This window comes from Sceloporus undulatus, chromosome 6 (genome assembly GCF_019175285.1).
Source record: "Sceloporus undulatus isolate JIND9_A2432 ecotype Alabama chromosome 6, SceUnd_v1.1, whole genome shotgun sequence".
In the NCBI taxonomy this organism is placed as follows: domain Eukaryota; kingdom Metazoa; phylum Chordata; class Lepidosauria; order Squamata; family Phrynosomatidae; genus Sceloporus; species Sceloporus undulatus.
The window spans coordinates 2,167,727-2,184,254 of record NC_056527.1 but is presented as its reverse complement, the minus strand read 5'-3'; the positions used below and the strand labels follow the sequence as shown (position 1 = coordinate 2,184,254).

The following is a 16,528-nucleotide window of genomic DNA, read 5'->3' as shown; positions in this document are numbered from 1 at the left end:
TTCAGATGGGACTGCTCTCCTTGTCTTTCCCACCAGGTGTATGACTTTGCTGCCGTCTTAGGTGGTTTTGCAGGCGGGTGGGACCGCATCATTCTCCTCTTTGATGCCATAAGCTGGATATCTCTGCGAATTTCTGATGTCATCAAAGCCCCTGAAGAACCACGAGGACAAGCCAGATGCGGTGGTTCCTTAAAACAGCTGACCAAATCGAGACCCAGCAGCTGATGCGGGTTTACGGTGCTCTCATGTGGTCTCTGGGGAGAGATCGCAACACGCCAGAAGTGATCAGGGTCTACATCGGCTTACTTCTGGTCCCACCCATTGCTTATCCAAGACAACCGCAAACTTTCTTTGAAGCCGAAGAGCAGGAACCTCTCGGGATATCCAGGAGCCTACCCCGGAACGCGGCTCTTTCGGAAACTGAACGACCTCATCAAACGGGCCCGGGGCCAAGGTGGGTCCCCCTCAGCCAACATGGTCTGGATTTGATTTTTATGGAGTCATGATCTTCTTCCTGCACACAGGGTGGGCAACCTTGGTGGGCGTCAGAGGTGGTTTTTGGGATCCGTGACCTTCTGGGGAAGCCACATGGGACTTTCCATGAGCTATTTAATCATCAAAAATTACCTCCCCCCCCCAAAAAAAAAAAACCCCTGAAAAAATGAGGAAGGTTTCCGGGTCCTTCCTCTCGGGGGCAGGTCTCAGAGGGTGCTACTCGGGGACTGTAGCTCCAGTAAAGAGGTACCTCACTTGTGGGGTTCCTCAGGGGGCTTATTTTGTCCCGATGTTATTTAACATCTATATGAAGCCGCTGGGTGAGATATATATGGATCGTTTATGGTGCTGGGTGTTATCAGTACGCTGATGACACCCAAATCTATTTCTCCGATCTCGTTTCGTCGCCTCGAATTCCGATGGCATCTCTTCTCTCAATGAATGGTCTTCAGGCGGTTTGGGTTTAATGGGCTGGATGAGGGAAAAAAACAGATTTGAAACTGAATCCAGGACAAGGACGGAGGTGGCTCATGGTAGCGGCCCCGGAAACCAAGAACTGGGTTGCAACCTCCAGTCCTGGCTGGGGTCACACTCTTCCTCCAGCGACTGTGTTCGCAGTCTGGGGGTGCTCCTTGACTCGTCGTCTCCGGATGGGACAAATCAGGTTAAAATTCGACGGTCGGAGTGCCTGTTATCAGCTTCGGCTGATACGCCAGCTGCGCCCTTTTCTGGAAAGTAGGGATCTCGAGACGGTTGTGGCACGCACTGGTAACCTCACGCCTTGATTTCTTAATGCACTCTACATGGGGGCTACCCCTGTGCTTGACTCGGAAATTACAGCTGGTTTCAAAAACATGGCAGCCAGGCTTGTGTCAGGTACATCTAGGAGGACCACATTACTCCGGTTTTGAGGTCCCTCCACTGGCTGCCTATCAGCTTCCGGGCCCAGTACAGGTGGTGTTGGTTATCACCTTTAAAGCCCTAAAATGGCTTGGGTTCCAAACTATCTTAGAGACCGCCTCCTCCCTAACAATCCTCCCCGCGCTCTCGGTCCTTCGGGAGGAACTACTGCAGCCCTCTAACTCTAGGCTTGCGGCAACCTCCCATGAGGGCATTTCTCTGCTGTCGCCCCCAAAATTGGAACGACCTGCCGGATGAGATCCGTAGATAACATCATTAGACAGCTTTAAAAAAAAACGCGGTCAAGACGGATCTCTTCCGGCAGGCCTTTCCACGATTAAACCATCCCGGCCCAGGTTCCCAGGTTCCCTGCTTCCCTCATTCCTCCCGGTGGCCCCATCTTAGAGATTGGTTGGATCAACAGAGGGGATATCAGGGTTTTTTTTAGTTTTAATTGCTGTGGTAGCCTGATATGTGATAATGTGAGATAGTAATATGGCTTTAAGGGGGGGGGGAGGGATATAAATAAAGTGTTTTTTAATTGTCATATTTTATATTTTACTGTTGTTTTAACCGCCCGGGTTGGTTTTGCCAGAGGGCGGTTAGTTATGGATACAAATAAATTATTTATATAAAAAAATTATATAAAGCAGCTGGAAGGTGAACTTCAGGTTAGAACAACTGATATTTTGTGTGGGGTTCTAAATATTTATATTAATTATTTTATTTATCATATATCCTGCCTTTTCCCAGTCGTAGGACGGCAAGAGGCTAGCAACATTGAAAATAATTTTATTAGGGTTGTAAAACCACATAAAAAATCAACAATTACCAATCATCATCACTTATAACATATACTACAAATACTACATAACAACAATACAGTCACACAAAATATCTCAACCAAAGCCAATACAGATTTAAAACTGTACAAAATTTCACTTAGCAAGGGTAAATATACAAGTTATTTAAATCAGTTAAACTATAAGTATCAAAATACATATTTTAAAGTTCTTACTCTGGCTTGCTTCCAACGAGATTCAGGAAGGCTCATGATCCTCGTTTGTACAAGCAGGGCAAGGTTGGGATATAGACTAAAAAGGCAATTCGGGATAAACAGGTCGGTTGCAGAAAAGCACAGCAGAAAGTCTCCTTGGGTGATGTTTCCAGGTTGCGGTTCTTTCTGCGTTGTTGTTTTCTTAGGCGCTCGTTCGGCGTGAGCTTTCGAAGATGGCTGCAGCGTCATGGATAGTGCGTCTCCATGCCCCGATGCGAGGCCAGGAGGACCATTGTTGGTGATCTATCTGGCCAAGCCTGAGATGTTGTTTCAGGGGTCTTTGTATTCTCTTCTTTGGGGCGCCCCTCTTACAATCTTGACCTGTGGCGAGTTCACCGTAGAATTATTTGGGGAGGCGATGGCCCTTCATCCTAGAAACGGTTCTGCCCAGCGCAGCTGGTCCTCAATAGCATGGCCTCATGCTGGTGATCCCTGCTTGTCGCGAGACAGCAACATTCGTCACATAGTCAGTCCAGTGTATATTAGAATTGTGCGTAAACAGCACTGATGAAACACGTTCAAGGAGTCGTTGGTTGGCATAGGTGACCATGTTCAGACCCATAGAGGAGAAGACAGTAAATGGCTCTATAACACTGATTTGTGCTTCGCCTCAAGTGTTGTTACTCCAGACTTTTTGTGAAGCCTTCGAATGCGCTATTGCCTTTGCCAGTCTGTGATCAATTTCTTTATCAATCTTGGCATCTGAGGCGATGATGCTTCCCAGGTAGGTGAAACTGCTGGCGGACCTACTTAAGCCCAGAGTGCCTACAGTGATGTGGGATGTAGTGTTCTTCCTGAGGGGTGCCGGCTGGTAAGAGAACCTCGTTCTTCAAGCTGACTTCCAGCCCAAGAGCTCTGCCAGCTTGTAGCAGCAAGATGTGAGGCACTGTAGAGCTGCTTCCTATGGAACGAGGGCAGCACGTCAGCAAAAAGCGGCTCTCGGACTAGATAGTTTAGAGCTCTTAGTCGGGCCTCAGGCGGACTAAGTTAAACAGGCTACCATCATTCCTGCACATGAAGGCCAGCAGGTCAAGTCAGTTATGGCGATGCTCTTCGGAGCCCTTTCAATAAATAATGGTGTTAAAAACAAAGGTTGTGTCCTTGCTCCGACTTTATTTACAATCTTCCCTTCAGCATGATGCTCCAAAAGGGCTACGCAGATCTCAAAGAAGAAGCAGGACGGGCATTTATATACGCTACATTTTAAAGTAACTGCACACAAAACATAAAAATGCCCACACAGCTATTAAACGGGCCTCCAGCCCAGTTTCTAAACAAGACTGACAGCACCAAAAATGTTAACTTGCAGTGGAAGGGAGAGCCAAAGATTAATGACGCGCATCTGGCCCTCCCAAGGTGCAGGCGTCCAAAGTCTGGGGAAGCAAACTTTTTCTGACCAGCCCCACTCCCCTACCCCACCAAATCCTCCTGAGAAACTTTGGCGGGACAGAGGAAGGGGCCCTTCTTGTACGAATCTTAACAGACTCTTAATGGGTCATTAAAGGGGATACATCTAAATAGATTGGGGGGGACCTGCAGTCTTTTCAAAGGCTAATTGTAGCTCTGGATCGTCTCCAAGAGCAGAATTCAGCTGAGGGCAGGCTTCAGTGGACTGGTAGGGCAGTTAGTCAGAGAATGCACTTTGTGGCATCATTACACCAGCTCTAGGGCCACACTTTCAATCAATCCCACTTTATTTGTATCCTGCCTTCTCCTCAGAATGGGATTCAAGAGTAGTTTATAGAATGAAAAGGGAAATAACAGGGGCATGGGGAGGGATTCATTAGCTAAAACAAAACATGTAAAAGATCCAATTTTAATAATATTTAAACAGCCTTTAGAATAATAACTAATAATAATAATTACTATTATTATTTGTATTCCATTTTTTTCACAAAGGAATCAAAGCGGATTCCAACAGTCTAAATAATACATCAACAAATTAAAAAAACAATTTTAAAAAACCCCAACCTAACCTTCCCCCCCAATCATCAAAACTTGATCCCCATAACCAACCAAAAAATTTTTAAAAAAAGAGATTGAACATCAAAAAAATTAAAAACTTGCAATAAAGAATACTCTAAAATTTCAGGCAGATTAGCGCAAGAACTGAGTCTTCCTCTAGAGTAGGGGAGGACGGGGGGCGATGGTATCAATCAATTTTGATATCGGGTATCTACAATATAGTTTAACAGCCTAGATGAAAGATAGACATCAGTTAAAACGAAATCAGTTCCCAAATGCTCTTGTAGATAATCGCCATGGTGGAATATCACCAAAAACAATTGCCTAGATCATCTAGGAATAATAAAGTTGAAGAAGGACCGCCAAGGGACATCTAGTTCCAGTGATGGTGAACCATTTACAGACTGAGTGCCCAAAAACTGCAACCCAGACCCCACTTATTTTTATTCAAAGTGCCAACATCCCTCTGGCTTTATAGTAAGAAACTCTGACAAAGTCTGTGCATAGGGCGAACAGCATGTGTGCCTACCGAGAGGGTCTGAGTGACACTCTGGCACGGATGCCCATAGGTTCGCCCATACACATTCTAGTCCAACCGCCATGCAGAAAAATCCAAATCAAATCATCCCCGACCAGATGGGCTATCTAGCCTCGGTTGTAAAGACCTCCAGGAAGGATGACTGCACTACGCTCGAGGAGAGTGGTTCCACTGTTCAGACAGCCCTTACCGCAGGGAAGTTCTTCCTAATGTTGAGGTGGAAATCTTTTCTTGTAGCTTGCATAACATTGCTGCGGGTTCCTAGGTCTGGAGCAAGTGAAAAACAAGCCAGCTCCCTCCTCAGTATGGCATCCCTTCAAGTATCCCTATTTAATACTTGAAGGGATGCAAAAACATGGAATTTGGGGTGATTGACATCCATCCCCCACAACTCAAAATGCCCAAACTGGCCCAAATGGGGCAAAAACCACAAGATATTACAAGAACAACAACACAAATAATTTAAGCCGCCCTCTCCGAGGATCAAGGATGGGTCACAATCACAAAAATACATTAGTAACAGTAACAGTATAAAATGTATATGAATAAAAAAACCCAATCCCTTTAGATTCCCATTCCAACTAAAAAAAACATTATAAAATACAAAAAATTAACTAATAATATAAATTTTACTACATTAATTTACATGTTGCCTGAATGCATTGTAGGGAGTCTGGGATTAAAAAATTAGCCCCCAAACCTGACGCCATTACTGTCCACATCTGTTAGTTGTCAGTATAAAGGGATATACTTAGAAGCAATGTTTGCAGAGAGATCCTATTGCTAGTCTTTGAAAGATATATTGAGAAGTTATTATTACTGTTGTTGTTAACATCATAATAAATTCTCTTTCTCTATTTCCTTTTAGGGTCCATGGCCTACATCATTAGCTCATTGAAGAAAGAGATTGCCCTCGTGTTCGGCAACAAAAAAACAATAGAAGAGAAAGAATTGTGAAACAATTTGGGGGAGATCTACGGCCGGATCGAGGAGCATCAGAATTCCCCAGGAGACTTTCAAAATCTGAAAAAAGATGCAAAAAAGGAGTGCCAAAAAAAAAAAAAAAAAAGAAAGGAAGTGAGAAAACAAGGAGAGAAAATGCTGTCTTCATTGCACTGAAATTAGTTTGGAGACAAAGCTGAAGTCACGCCCTTTGCTGAAAAAACTCCTGTGCAGCAGAATGTTTCAAAAACACAGACAGATGAGTTTTTCATTCCGATTATGGCTATCAAGAGGGGAAAATGAAGCTTGCCTTCTAAAATCCCTGAGCAGCAGTCATGTCAATAGTTGCTGATAGCCAAACAAACACAGGTCTCTGGCAGATGAAATATCAAACCTGACTACAACTATTTGTGGAGAGATAATTTTTCAGATGCCCACAGGATCTCCACATAAAATCTGGTCTGATCTTAGCCAAAAAGTGAAGGAACAGTAGCAGTTTAAGAAGGTGACAACGATGTTCATAGGGCAATAAAAAAAAAATAAATGCAATTCTGGCAGATCTACCCTGGCAGAAGAAAACCTCCATAACTTGGTGCAACCACAAAAAAAAATCTGACTCTTGTGATCGTTTGCCTGCCTCATAAACGGAACAGAATAGAGAAGAAGGCTTTTGCTCTTAATCCTAAAAGCCAGGCCAAGTTTGTAAGGGAGCCATTACATTCTGATGTACTTATCTCTTATTCAGAGCTATTAAACAGGATGTCTTCATGCACCACCCCATGGGAAAAATTAGAAAGTGAAATTCTTAAGTGCCAGTCAGTGCAATGAAGTTAAATACAAAAAGTGGGCTAACAAACACTTCCATGTGGAATGACGTTATGGTTGGATTGAAAAAATTAGCTTTTGCATTTCAACTCCATTGTAAACAAATTAGAGAGTGCCAGATCACTGAACAAGCAGTATAGAAGAAATGTACTGCTATCTATAACTATAACCCCTATCTTACACTTCTCTACTAATTCCTGCAAACCCATGCCACGTCCATCCATTGGCATTGGTCTTTCTTTCCTCCTTCATCTCTACCTTCTACCATTATTGTCTTCCACACAGTGATCCATGCAGTCTATATATGGAACCAAAATACGTCAACCATATTTTAAAGAAAACAATTGATGGTCTTGCCTGTTGGTTGCAAAAGAGATAGACTTAGGTTTAGGCCAAGCAGCTCCTTGACAAGCAAAAGTTTCTTATAGTCTCCAAGAAGCTATCTATAAAAATCATGAATGCAAACCAGTCACTCAAGGCTTGTGGGGGTCAAAAACGTCTACAGAGATGCTTGTTTCCAGTAACTGCATTCTTAAACACATTAGTCAGCTCGATGGCAGAACAGATGAGAAACTGTTATCACGTCAAGGCAACGAAAAGGCTCTTATGTGCAGAGAGCTCATCTCTCACATAGGGGCACTGGAAACGCAGCTGTACAAGTGCAGGGGAGCGGTGCTGAGTGAAAGGCAAAAAGAACAATATTGTAGAACATCAAAAAAGGCACTCAATCATCTGTGCAATTTGAAAAAAAAATACAATTCTTCATGGAGTTTGGATGGGGTGCAAAGGCTACAGAATTGCCCCTTGTGTACTACCCAAAAAAAAAGGACACACTAAGGGCAGAAAAGAAAGTGCACAGGTGGCAATATACTCTGGCTGATTGATAGGGATTCAGCAACACTCTTGAGTGTTTTATGGCCATTTCTGATGGTTAAAAATATTGTAGTGGGTGGATCAAGGCTCCTTATTAAGCATCATGTAAAAAAAAACTTAACAGCTACCGGCCATGCAAAAGTATCTTTTCTGTGGTAAGCCCTGCTAGGCAATAGATGAAGCAATTAAGCCAGCAGTTTAGGAGGATACAGAGTGGTGGGAACAGTCTGAGGGATAAAACTCCTGTTAGCAACTGATGACTGTTACATATCTGTAAGGATAGAGTTGGTTCTGTTATGCAGTTCCATTTCCTTTGGTCAGACCCAATTAAACCCCAGAAAATCCATTCTTCCATTGCCTTGCTTCCATTTGTTGGTTCAGCAATATATACCAGGGAATCATCTTCAGTGGCCTTGCTCTTGAGAAATAGGCAAACTCCAGCCCAAGGGAGCCATCAATTATTAAGCCATGCAGGATGAGAGTGTTGTTAAGGAGGCTAGTTCTGTTGCTAGGGGCCCATGGGCAGGATTACTGGAGCTAAAAAGGAATGGGATTGCTTTCTCGTCTTGCTAATCCCCAACAACTACAGTGGGTACCTCGGGTTACGGAATTAATTCGTTCCGCCGCGCTTTCGTAAACCCGAAACAAGAAAAAATCTTCGTTTTTAACAGGCGGAAAAGCCCAAAAAAGACAAAAAAAAAAACGCCGAAAAAAGCCCATAGGTGGGCTAATTGGGTGGAAAAGGAAAAAAGAAAAAAGAAAAACAAGGGCTTTTAATGGGGAAAAAAAAACTTCAGGATTGCTTATTTTTCATCAATGCAAGATGAACCCACACCACAATCAATTGTTCATGTAAATGATACTATTTTAAAAATATATATTTAAAAAAAAATTACACCAAGGTCTCCTCCTGCTTCTCTTCTCCCTCTCATGTCTTTTATTGGTTTTTCAGGCGGAGCAGGCTGCAACGGGCCAACGACTTTAGCAAGTTTCCAGGCCCCTTGAAGACGAAGGGCTGCTGGAGCGTGGTTGGGAGGACATGCTGGCCAACGACCCATGCGCAGCTGATGTGGCTGGTGCGCCAGGGAGGAAGTCCCAGCGGGCCTGGTCCAGATGGTTTGCTACACCTGAAGGGGGGGCCTTCGGAGGGCACTTCTGCACGGCCCCCTTCGGGGACATTCATGCTATTGGCGAGGGGCTGGCGAAGCTAAATTGACGACGCCAATGCTACTGGGTGGTGGGCCAGTGACACGGCCCATGTACGACGAGATCTTCTATAATTTGTCCCCCTGTGATGGAAAAAAGCTTAAAAAAAGATACCGGGAGCCCCCCCCCAAACGCCAGAGGAGTCTGGTGAGGATGGTTGAGGTCCAAAAGCTGCCCAACACGGTGCTGGGCAAACGAAGTTTAAAGATTTGGAAAAACTGTCCGACATCGCAAGGATGGGATGCTGGACGACGGGAAGAGTTTGCAACTGGCCAATCATTCTCATCCAAAGTTCAAGTTGGGAGGGCCATGGAGCTTCCAAATTGAGCTTCCGTCCCACCTCATCCCTCCGTCCCAAGATGGAAAACTGACAGAGTAAAGGAAACGGAAGGAACAAAGGGGGGCTTGGGGTTGGGTTTTTCTTATGTGTGCAACCCGTACTTGGTCTGGTGGGACGTCACGTGAATATAACTAAGTTCTCGTCGTACCTCGTTGAGATATATGGTGGGGTGTGTGAGGTCACCTTTGGGCTGTAAAACCATTTTCAGGTGTGAGAATGCGGATCTTTAGGCAAGGATTATATATCAAAATTACTCTTCCCTGGTACATCTTTGCCTGATCCATGTTGGTAAGAAGGGGGAATTCAAAAGTGGGGGATAGAAACGATAGAAAAACCACAGGAGAAGGAGCTGGGGGTGGTTTTCTAGATAGATTTCGGGTGAGGGGAGCAGATGATAGCATTGTTCGTTCAACAGTGATATGAAAAAATTGCCATTGCTGTGTTTGTCCCTTGGGGCTCTCAACTGGGTTGTGGCGTCCAAGGGGGATCCTCCCTAGAGCGAAAACAGGTCTCCACCACTGCAGAAAAATTAAAAAGCAAGTTTTTTGACCACGCTCTTAACTTAAGTTTCATAGCTCCTTCCTGTTGAAATCCTAGATTTGTATAGTTTGGTTGAGGCATTCAGACTGGTTTGTCAGGCGAGGGCTCTGGTTTGGCCTCGCAAGACTTACAAATTCCAAGGTTTCTTAGAATTAGGAGTCCATTGCAATTAAGGGTGGTATCACGGCTTTATTTCTGGCAATTTGTGGATACACCCAAAATCTCAGATGAAAGATTTCCTCTCTGAGATGGAGGAGGGGGGTTTCAAGCTTGCACTTGGGGGGTCTAAGCATTTTTGTGGTTATTATATTAAGTCAATCAAAAACATACAGTCTTTCCTGCCTGTTGTGTCTTTTAATGATATGTTTTTTTTAAATTAAATACTTGCGGTACACATTTTCTCTTGCAAAACCAAAATATTTGGTGGCTGAGTCGGGGGATGGGACCTGTTTGAGCCATTGGAAGAAATTAATAATTAGCCCCGTTGGGCCTGCGTTTTCTTGAGAAGATGATAGGAGGAACTCAGATGGGAATGCACCACTTAGAGCAGACGCAAGCCACATGGAAAATTTGGGTGGGGGAGGGGGGGGGGGAAGGAAAGCTGGAAAAAAAAAGGGAAAAAAATTCTGTGAAAAAAAAAACAATTCTCCCACCACACCCATGAAAAAAAACGACATGGGGGGGGGGTCATTTTTCTCTGGGATTTTTTTAGTGGTGGTGGATCTTTGGAACATTAGGGGGGAAAATTTTTTCAGTCTTTCACATCTCTGCACCCAGAACACGCACATTCACGTTTTGGAAAAAACTGTGGATTGAGTTGTTAAAATGTTTGAATCCTTTTATCAAGATCGTGAGTACTGCTAGTTAAGTTTCTGTCACTCCCAGTCTCAATAGAAGTGGTAGAGATGGGGTGTGACCGAGTGAATAGGACCAAAACAGAGGTTGGACAAAAGGTTACTACCGGCTTTTCCCATCTTGGTGCCTTCCATCTGGGGTGTTTCCACAAGGGGTCTGAGATCCACATGGAGACCACATGAAGTAGGTTTTTTAGGCCTGTGAGCTCCAGTCTTATGATGCCCTTCCAACAGGATGGGAGCAGGCAATACTTGGGGCTGCACAGCTTTTATTCAAGGTCTCCTTTCCAAAACTTTTCCCAACTGATATATTTAGTCCACTGTTTTATTTTAAATATTATAGAGGCCAGTCATGGCATTAGTGGTTTGAGTGCTGGACTATGACTTTTCTGGGAGACCAGGACAGGAAGCTGCATCCCAACATGGAGAAATAACCTGGTTTGGAACCACTTTTAGCAAATTCCTGACTCAAAGGCTATGGACTTCTGGGAGTTGGAGTTTGTTGGGGGCCCAGAGCAGAGGCTCCGCTCCCCTCTGGGCCAACAACAAACTCCAACTCCGAATTCCATAGCCTGAGCAGGGAGTAAAAGGGTGGTTGCCAAAACTGGTTATTTCTCCAGTGTGGATGCAGCCAGGGTTCAATCCCAGCTTGGACATCGGAACAACCCATTGGGTGACTTTGGGCAAGGTCACACTCCTCTCAAGCCTCCGGCCTCGGGAAGGCATGCCAATTCCCGCTGAAAAACAAATTTTGCAAGGCAAGGAAAACTGCATGGTCATGGTAGGTGAACCTTACAGTTCTCCCATAATTTGGAAAATGACTTGAAGGCACACAAAAGTTTGTTTTTTAATACTTTTTTTTCCCATGGTTCTTTTATTTATTGTACCCTGCTCTGAAAAATCTTGGCACGGGCAGAGGTAGAATTATGGACTCAATATAAACTGTTGCGGAAAAAACCTTGGGACATGGGTTTGAGTGACTTCTGGAAGAGGGCAGGCGTTCGAAAACCCCCACCTGGCCACAGAACCCACTGGGTTAGGGCTGTTTGGGCAGTGGTTCACACTCTCTCGGCCTTTTGGAGGGAAGGCCAAGGGACATATTTTTAAGATACGGCCAAACACTTTGGCCAAGAAAACACCCAGTGGACAGTGTAGGGTTTCTGTCTTAGGGGTCGCCAAACCAAGCGGGGAAAACTGGGCTTGGAAAGGCCACACAGTTAATACCCCGCTCATAGAAGGCATGACGTTGTTAGTGACTTACCCTGCTTATATTTTCTTTTTGGCAATGGGGCAACAGGGGGCCATTCTCTTGCTCTTTGTACTTTGTCCTTAAAACCTCCCTCTCTGCCAAGCCTTTTTGGAAAAAGGGCCACCTCCTGACTATTTGGACGGAAAAATTTGGCACCATGGAAGATGCTAGCCGGTCTTGGTCTGGAGAAGGGAAAAACAATGTGCATTTGCTGTGTTACCATGCTCAAGCTCAGAGTGGGCTGCATCTTCCTCCTTGGAGTTGTCTTCTTTCTGCTCCTTCCCCCACTTACAATCAGGAGCAGAGACAATGTCCTCCATGGGGCTGACCACTAACAGACCTTTTGTTGTATAATCTGGTCAGAATGGAGGGAGGAAGCTCAGCGGAACTTTATCTGGTTTAAGGGATTATGGAATTGGCACAGAGTTGGGAGATTACTTTCTTGGGGCGTGGCTCCAGAATCCCAAAGGCAGTATGAATGTATTTATTTTTTCTTCCCAAGCTCTGAATAGGAACAAGTTATCCTGAAAATAGGCCAATGCTTTTCACCAAGCAAATGAATGCTAGCTCTCTGGGGCTAGACTAATGCATCTCCGTGTGTTTTTCCACTCCCCCACAACAACACACTTGTGTGTACGTGTTTGGGTTTGAATTTTCCAAGGGCCCCGCATTGCCATTTCTCGTACCTTGTTTTCTGTCCTTCATTGCAAGCAGGGAAGTGCAAACCAATGACGCCATTTGTCCTTGTGGGCAATCCATCTTGCGTCGACACAAAAAAGCCTCCCTGCCCCCCCAAACGGGGGGGCTCGCCCCTTCTGGGATAAATATAAAATTTATAATATTCTCAAAACATTAATTGAGATTTGTGAAGAGCCTGAGACCCAAGCTGTGCTGTTGTCCTTCTTGTGCTCCCTTGCCTTCCTTTCCTCCATTGGGCCCTCTTCTTCTCTGCCCCTTTTATTTGTGGGATTTGCACGTTCCTCATGGCTTTGTACATTGCTGAACTTTGACTGTGACTCGAGGGAATGGGGGGCGAAGGAAAAAGACAGAACCAGGACATTATACTTATTTTATATTTCCATGTTAATATTATATAGAGAAATATTTATATTCTGTGTGTGTATGTTTAAAGGACAATCTTTATTGCAGTGCATTTATTCTGTCTTGATAACAGCACAACAGACAACAAAAGTTAATGCATTAACTTAATCCTTCTTCTTTTTGTACCTGCATCTCTAAAAATATTATTAAAAAATGTAAAGTCTGGTTTGCTTTTGTGTTCTTGTTACCTGGGGGTTGCAGTTTTGAAGTAAGATCCTTCCAGATGAGGTTGTGTTATGTGATATTGCTTTGTGTTCAAAACACACAGGGACTCTGGAGTCGTTCTTCTGCTTTTGAATCCTTATCCTGTGTTTGTCCCCAACCCTTTCTTCAGCCTCTTGCCTTTGTTTGCCCACTTTGACAGGAGGATGGTGACCCTGTTCACACTCCCACATTCAGGAGTGGATTTGCTTTTTATTTAATACTAACCTGAAGGTGGAAAGCTCCCCATCCCGCACAATCAATAGACACGGTTTGGAATGGGCTTTCACACATTTCTTCTACAATGATATTTTCTGCCAAACAAGATCTGTTAGGTGGATTAATTCGTAAAACTGGTTTTGACCGCCACACAAAAAGGGTGCTCAGCAAATGCATCATCTTCAATTCTGGGAGAAGTGACCAGTGGGGGGTCCAAAGGGGCTCTGTCCCTGGGCCCGTGGTGGGTATTTCAAACATTCTTTATCAAATGACTGCGATGACCGAATGGCACAGTGGCTCAATGCTGTACTGAGCCATTTCACTCAAAAACACAAGGTTGCGATAGTTCAAGACCAGCCCAAAAAAGGGGCCCAACGCTCGACTCAGGGCTTAACATCCTTTCCGGAGGAGGGAGCTAAAATTTGCAGTAACCCAGACTGTTGGGGCGCAAATTAGGCTTACTTACTAATTAGCTTACTTGGCCGGTCACCGCTATGGCTCTTTTTGGAAAATTAGCGTTTTTATTTTATATATGTTATTATAAAATTTAAAATTTTTTTTTGCGTGGATGGACAACCCAAAATTCGGAAGGAGTAGTTGCTAATATCCCAGAGGAGGAGACCGGATCAAAATTCAAATGATCCTCAATAAAAGATGGCCAAACAACAAAACAAAATAATTTCAGTATGGAGAAATGTGCTAAGATATGCAACCCTCAAGTAGAAAAAAATGCATAAAAAAGCTCTAGGAAAGGGACACATGGCTCTGGCTCTCTAAGGGAAAAACTTCTATGGGTGAAAGGGATTTCTGGAAGAGTCAAAGTGTTAGCCACCAGTTGAAAACATTCCAGTCACCGTTGTAACCGTTGTTGTTTGTAATTGTATGTTGTAATGAGGCCAGCTTAAAAAAAGGCCCAAAATGCTACAAATGCTTACTTGATGGCAGCCTTAGAATCACCAAGTATAGCTCCAGCTCAAGGGGAAGTTAGAGTAATGTTGCCTTTGTCTACAGTTCCAATTTCCCTTTGTCGTGCAGGAGCTTTTCAATCATAGGATGGAGGGGAAGTTAAGTATTGTTGCAACTCTATTCTGATTAGTTTTCAGAACCACCGGAATAAATTGGCCCAATTCTGGGCACACCACAACTCACAAAAAGGAGTGTCCAAGAAAGAGCCTGTTGTCAAAGGAGGGCGACAAAATTGTGACGGTCTGGGAAACATTGAAGCCCTATGAAGAAGTGAGGATGCTGGAGGATTGTTAGCCTGGAGAAGAGACGGTTATAAGAGGTGACTATGATTAGCCCTGTTTAAACATGTTTGGATAGGAATGTCATATTGAGGGAGGGAGCAAGCTTGTGTGTTTTCTGCTGCTCCAAGAATAGGAGGAACAATGGAGCAATGGGATGCAAAGCTGTCGCCTGTCGGGAAAAGAGATACAAACCTCACTATTGGGAGGAAAGGAACTTCCTGATGAAAAAGGGCTGTTTTGACAGTGGAGGGAGCGGCTGCCTTGGAGAGTCGTAAATAGTAAAGGTCCTTCTTTGGAGGTCTTTAAAGAAGGTTGGCTGGGAGTATGGCCATCTGTCACAGGGAGGGCTTGGATTGGGAGTTCCTGCATGGCGACAGGGGAAGGGGCGTTGGAACTGGATGATTTTTGGTTGTCCTTCCAAACTGTATTCTTTCGATGCATTCATTCTGAATTGGCAGGTTTTATGCCAGATTAAGAGCTGGGTACATTCAGGTGGTGTGTCTTTTTTGCTTTGCCTTGGTATTAGGTGGGCCAGCAAATAATCCATCCCTCCAAACATTCCACAGGAACCATGACAGCCCAACATCAGATGTGTGGGCAAATGTATGGCAAAAGTTATAAATGGAGGAGGAAAGAAAGGAGAAAGAAAGCCAACAACGCAGGCTGCAGTGGTTTGGGCTTTTGCTGGAATAGCTGACTGGGCCAAGGGCCAAGCAGTTTTTTTTTTGGGGGGGGGGAAGTATAATTACGTATTTAATTATTTAAAAAAGCAACAAATTGGGCACAAAACCTGGGCTGCATCACATTGAGAGATAATCCAGTTTGGCACCACAAACAAACCTCCAACTTCCTGGAATTCCCTAGCTTGGCCCAGAAAGAGGGTTTTGTTAAAAGGCATTTTGAAATTAGTTGAAATAGTTGGTGAATTAAAGTTTGCAGCAATTAGCAATATTAGCAAAGCTGAAAGGATGAAGCAGGAAGGTGGGAGGGAAGTATAGAGAACCGGGACATTGTTTTTTTTTTAAAGCAATATTGAAAAAAAAAACAAAAGTGGGACCAAAAAATAAAAAAAAAGGTTAGTAAAAAAGTTAGTTGTGATTGTGGGCCCACAAAATAAGGTTTGGTTTTTATTGGGACCTAGGGCCCTTGTTTGTGAAGACAGGGCTTTGGGGGAAGTACTTTTCTTTTTTGGACTAACTTTTCCCAGAGTTCCCCCAGCAGGTGACCACTACATTGTTTGGTGGATTTCACGAGAAATGGAACTCCAAAGATGAATCTGAGCAGGCGTTTTTTTTTTTGCCTTGGATTTCACTGTGCATTTTCCCGCAAACAGAAAGGGCCAGGAATAATATAAAAATTATGTTTTGCTTGCTTCTATGAAAAATAGACTGCATCTTCACCCACGGAAACTTTCCTCAGGCCATCTTGAGGCATGCTTGCCAGGGCCTAGGTTGAATCATGGCTCCAATATATATCCCATTTATAAAAAACAGCAAGGGGCTTTCAAAGGAATAGAACTGGAAATAATAGTTAAAAGATTTAAAACAATACCAACGCCAGGCAAACAGTCGATGCAGGGATCCCGCCCGCCTTGCCGGTCAGCATTAATTTATTTGGGGTTTGCCAAACAGGTCTTCCGGGCTACTTATCGGGGGGCTTTGTTCCCGTGTCTGGCCTTTCCCTAAAAGGCCCTCGGCTAACGGGGGATTATTCTGGTTGTGATGATTCGGTGTTTCCTCGGAGGCCAGGCTTCAATTTTTCTTCTGAAAAGATTTCTCTGGCCAGGAATGCAAGCAAGAGGGAGGAAGATATTTTGGACCTGGCCCTTCTCCTTCCAAAAAAGAGCACGCGGAAGATTCTCTCAGGGAGACGATTGCCAGCAAAACATTTTGATGGAAAGCGAAAACAGGATAATTAATTGTTATGTTTCCTGGGGCTTTTGGCGCAGGACAACTCACCGCAAATGCAAGGCTTAA

At 44.1% G+C, this 16,528-nt stretch overlaps 1 pseudogene; it reads left to right on the top strand.

The window, feature by feature from the left end:
* LOC121934357 overlaps positions 1-16,528 on the top strand; it is a 67,980-nt pseudogene that overhangs the window by 24,430 nt on the left and 27,022 nt on the right.